Source organism: Spinacia oleracea, chromosome 2 (assembly GCF_020520425.1).
Source record: "Spinacia oleracea cultivar Varoflay chromosome 2, BTI_SOV_V1, whole genome shotgun sequence".
In the NCBI taxonomy this organism is placed as follows: domain Eukaryota; kingdom Viridiplantae; phylum Streptophyta; class Magnoliopsida; order Caryophyllales; family Amaranthaceae; genus Spinacia; species Spinacia oleracea.
This window is the reverse complement of record NC_079488.1, coordinates 24,777,039-24,782,837: the sequence shown is the minus strand read 5'-3', so window position 1 is coordinate 24,782,837 and position 5,799 is coordinate 24,777,039.

Here is a 5,799-nt window from a genome sequence, read left to right as displayed (position 1 = left end):
CTTTTGCCAGTTTTAATGTGTTAGGATACAATGAAATTGAATCCTTCACATATAAACTGACATTAGACGGGAGAGGCAATTCATGTCTTGCAAAACAACATGTATGATTGTGGGGTTAATGATATTCAATGATGTTTAGTGTTGATATTCTGTGATGTATATGTTGATAACCTGAGATATTTGTTTCTAAACATATCCTTCATCACCTTTTACAAAAGGGAATACAGATTATTTCACATCATTGAGTGATCATGTATCCCCTTTTGTAAAAGGGTGATGAGGTTGTTAATCATTTAGAAACAAATTGGTCAATGATGTAAATCAACTTAACTGAGATTCAAACCTTGTGCATTCTTGCCTTGTGCATTCTTGCCTTGTTCATTGCTTCCTTGTTTTTGCTGCTTTGTTCTTGTTTCCTTGTTCAGTGATGAAATGGTTGTGTAACTCAAATATTACATCTTTTGGCACATCGGCATCCAAGTGGGAAGATTTTTGATGTGGGTAAAAATACCCTTGCTTACGTGGCCCAATTGCCGCTAGACACGTGGCACTCCCTAACTGGCTGGCCGCCTATTTGGCTGCCACTTAGAAGTCACCATGTGCTCCTGAGTGACTGGCTTAATTACACTAACCCCTTTAAGGCCCAAGGCCCATAGAGAATTTGATGATGGTGACACATGTCACCATCTGGCAAACCAACCAATCATATGAGCTCACCTTAGGGTTTCCCCCAAAAAGGGGGGACTATAAATATTCCCATTTCCCAAGAAATGGACACACAATTCTAGATAAAGAAACATTCTACTACTCACTTTAATGCTTTCTGTTTATTAATTACATCTTCCTTAAAACCCGTGTCTTACTTAAGCATCGGAGGGAATATTCCTACGGGAATATTCTTGTTTTGTAGGTGCGCCGCCGTCGTGGACTGGACTCAACGCTATGTGGAACCTGATACCTCCTCGTCATCATCCAAGGAAAAACTCCCACAACATTTGGCGCCGTCTGTGGGGAGGTAAGGTAACATGGTAGACGTCCAGCACTTAGGAGACGGGCCCATCAGTCGAAACGAAAACGACGAGACTGCCATCAATGGTGATCGTCCTCCTCGAGGGAGAGACGACAGAAGCAATCCGTCTGTAGGACAGGGCGGTCGTCCTGAACCTACTCCTGAGCCGCAACTTGAGTAGGTTCAAGTAGACGATGAGACGGGTCAACCTTCGCTTCCTCCAGGCGGCCACTTGAGAGCTGATGCCGACACAGTTATGGAAGAAAACCCAGACTTGCCGGTGTCTACTGGACAACTTAAAGATATCTTAGCTGGCTTCAAGTCGCAGATGGACACCCTACAAGATGAGATCAAAATTATCCGTTCTTAGTCTCAGGGGACGGGAATACCATTCTTTAATGGACTCACTCGGTCTAATGTCTGGCGGCAAGAAAAAGCACGAAATGACGATCATGACAGACGCTTTGACAGAACCAGAACTTCCTTCCAGCCCATAGCTCCGCGTCGGGTTCTACCAACGTTTCGGCCTGAACCTGAACCGTCCAGAAGAGTACCGATCATTCAGCTGGATAGGCCTCAAGAAACTAAGCTGTCAGATACTGGTTCCACTCCCGTCATGCAAGATTCACCCCTTGCTGCCCCTTCGCGCCGTCTCACCAGGACTCATGTCAGCCGTGCGGACAGCGAACGGCGTAGAACATCCCAGAATAGGAGGCAGGATCCAATATGCCATATTCAGCAGGGAGTGGCCGGCATTATCCTTGATTACACCACTCCATTCTGTGCTGATATCATGAACGCTCCCAAGGAGCCTAAAGTGAAGCCGCCAGCTATTGACGCCTATGACGGCACGTCTGACCCTGATGTGCATCTCTTGGCCTATCGGCACCATATGTATGTCCAAGGAACTACCGATGCAACCTGGTGCAAGTACTTCTTGTCCACTCTGAAAGGAGTTGCCTCAAAATGGTTCGAGAAGTTGCCCGCGGGAACGATCAATACTTATGCGGAATTAGAGATGTTGTTTTCTGCAAGATTTATGGCTTATAAGGAGGAGAAGAAGACGAGCATGCATTTGGGCCGAATACAGCAAGGGAAAGATGAGTCCTTGCGAAGCTATGTTCGACGTTTCAATTTGGAGTCTGGACAGATTCCAGACTTACCTGACGGTGTAGCCTTTGATAATTTCTTCAGGGGACTTAAGAAGGGGTCTTTTAAGTTTGACCTGGTTAAGAAAAGTGTTAGAACTATGGCCGACGCTCTAGATGAGGCCGAGTCCTTCATTCATGCCACTGAAATCTGCTCCGTCCCTAAAGAGTCTAAGGGAACAGAGACCACTGACCATCCGCAGCGAAAGGACAAATCGGACAAGAAGACCAGCCGTCCGAATGGGACATGGGCCATTGAAAAGAAAGGTTATCAGACAACTCAGTCTCAAGGACTGAAGAGAGGACGTCTCTATAATAAAGAAAGATTCGAGTACAACACTGACCTGTACACAATACTGCTGGATGTCAGTGATAGATATGAGATTGATCGTCCGTTCCCCATGAAGTCGCCGGTGGAAACTAGGGACAACTCTCTTTATTGTAAGTTCCACTGTGATGTAGGACACGAAACAAAAGATTGCAAGAGTTTGCGGAGGGCTCTTGATGGCTTAGCTGCCAAAGGGTTCTTGAAGTCGTATCCCAGTTCAAGTGCAGGAGGAAGTGGTAAGAAATTCTACAAGAAAAGCAAGTCACCGTCATACCGCCGTGACGGCAATGATACTGATCCAGAAATTGTGGCCGTCATTTCTGGGGGTATGGCCGCTGGTGGCCCAACAATGAGAGGTCAAAAGGACTATGCAAGCCGATTGGGGCAGGTCATGTTGTCTGGAAAAGCCCCAATGGACCACTTCCCTAAAGTGGAGATTTGTGAATCAGACAGGGGCAAGATCGCCACTCCACACGACGATCCCCTAGTTATTGAATTGAAGGTAGCAAACCTCAAAGTAAGGCGTATATTAGTAGATACGGGGAGTTCGTCTGACATTATCAGCACAGCTTGTCTAAATCGTCTTGAGCATGACCCCAAGACCATTGAAAAGATACATTACCCGATCATTGGATTCGGAGGCGGCATAATTCATCCCCAAGGGATAATCACTTTGCCCCTACGAGTGGGAGGTCGGCATCAGAGCAGGAACCTGAACGTCCGATTTCTAATTGTAGACCTCACAGCCTATAATATCATATTAGGGCGTCCAACTTTAAACCAGGCCAAAGCGGTGGTCGTCACTCATCTTATGCTTATGAAATATGTTTGCGATAAAGGCCAGGTCGACACTATTCATGGTGATCAACAGCTAGCAAGAGACTGTTATCTCACTACGCTAAGCCCCGAGGCTTGGGGAAAAACTGACGAAGCACGAAGAAGCTCTAAAAGAAAGCTAGATGAGATAGAGGAGAAAGTCAAGAAAGAAACCTTCACCATTGCCACGGCGCACATGGAAGCCAGACGACCTGAGCCGGTTGGTGGACATTATGAAATCATCCTCGATGAAGCACGTCCAGATAGGACGGTGCCAGTAGGGGTCTCTCCTGACGACCAGCTTGGGGCACATTTGGTCACTCTCCTGAGAGAATTCCAAGACATTTTTGCCTTTGCTGTGCAAGAAATGCCGGGCATCGATCCAAGCATAGCCGTCCACAAACTCAATGTAGATGAGTCTTTAAAACCTGTTCGTCAGAAGAAGAGAAATCATGGGGAAGCAAGAAACAAAGCCGCAGCGGAAGAAGTTCAGAAGTTGTTAGAGGCTGGGTTCATTCGGCCAAGTCAATATCCAGATTGGGTGGCAAATGTAGTGTTGGTGCCAAAACCCAAAAAATCCCGGAGAATGTGTGTGGATTATACAGATTTAAACAAGGCTTGCCCAAAATACAGCTTCCCTTTGCCCAAGATAGACCGGCTGGTAGATTCAACGGCAGGTCATGCTTTGATGTCCTTCATGGATGCATACTCGGGTTTTCACCAAATTCCCTTGTGGCCAGATGATCAAGAGAAAACGTCATTTGTTACTGAGCAAGGCCTGTATTGCTACAAAGTGATGTCGTTCGGCTTAAAGAATGCGCCGGCCACATTTCAACGTCTGGTCAACACTGTCTTCTCTGGTCAGTTAGGGCGCAATATTGAAGCCTACATTGATGATATGATAGTAAAAGGCAAGCAACGTGAAGAACACTTGGCTGACCTAAGAGAAACTTTTGAGACGCTCCGAAGATACCAGATGAGGTTGAATCCAAAGAAGTGTGTTTTTGGGGTGACGGCTGGAAAGTTCTTGGGATTCCTCATTGATGAAAGGGGAATCGAGGCCAATCCTGATAAAGTACAAGCAGTAATAGTTATGACGTCGCCAAAATCAGTCAAGGAAGTCCAACGCCTGACGGGATGTCTAGCAGCCCTGGGGCGGTTCTTATCGAGGGCAGGTGACAAGTGTCATTACTTCTTCGGCACAATCAAGAAAAAGAGCAAATTTGAATGGACTGAGGCGGCAGAAACTGCCTTCGTCCGATTAAAGGAACACCTCCACACCTTACCTCGGCTTGTCAGTCCTCTCCAGGGGGAAACTTTGTATGTATATTTGGCCATTTCCGAGTGGTCCTTGAGTGCTGTCTTGCTGACTGAAAGGGAAGGAGTGCAACTCCCCGTCTATTTTGTGAGCCATGTCCTGCAAAACGCTGAATTAAGATATTCTCTAATTGAGAAGTTCGCACTTGCGCTGTTTATGGCCAGCAAGAAGTTGCGCCCTTATTTTCTGGCACACAAACTAGTGGTATACACAGACCAGCCCTTGAAACAACCCCTTACTAAGCTAGACGCTGCCGGACGAATGCTGAAATGGGCAATTGAGCTAAATGCATTTGATATCTCATATGAGCCTCGAAAAGCTATCAAAGGACAAGCATTTGCTGATTTCATTGCAGAAATGACGAGGCCGAATTTTGAAAAGAATGTGACGACTCGCTGGACAGTCTATGTAGATGGCTCGTCAACCCAGAATGGGTGTGGAGCCGGCATAATATGTCAGTCTCCTGAAGGAGACAAGTATGAATATGCCATGAGATTCAACTTCCAAACTTCCAACAATGAAGCAGAGTATGAGGCTTTATTAGCCGGTATAAAAATGTGCAAAGCCGCTGGAGCTCAAGAGATACTTGCCTTCTCTGACTCTCAGCTCATTGTGAGCCAAGTAAATGGGGACTATGAGGCAAGGGACCCTAACATGATCAAATATATACAGGCTGTGCATCAAGAAGTAGAACATCTAAAGAGCTTCGAAGCTAAGCAGATTCCCAGAACGGAGAACAATCAGGCCGATGCCCTGTCGAAACTAGCTAGCTCGGCTTCCTGTGATACTCCGCGTCACGTGTTTTGGGAAGTGAAGGATAAGCGAAGTATTGAGCAGGAATTGTGCGCTCCTATAGTAGCTGTCCTGGATCGGTCGTCAACATGGATGTACCCTATCATTGCTTACAAAATGGACGGTACGCTTCCAGACGATTCAAGTTTGGCCTCCAAAATACAAAAGAAGAGTTCTTGGTTTGAATGGTGGAATGGAGTTTTGTACAAAAAGTCATTTTCCAGACCTCTCCTGCGGTGCGTCACTCCTGAGAAAGGAAAGGAAATTCTAGACGATTTGCACCAAGGATTATGTAGCTCCCACATTGGAGGACGGGCCCTAGCAGAGAAAGCTTTGCGAACTGGTTATTATTGGCCCACTTTGAGAGAAGACGCCCTAGTCATGGTGC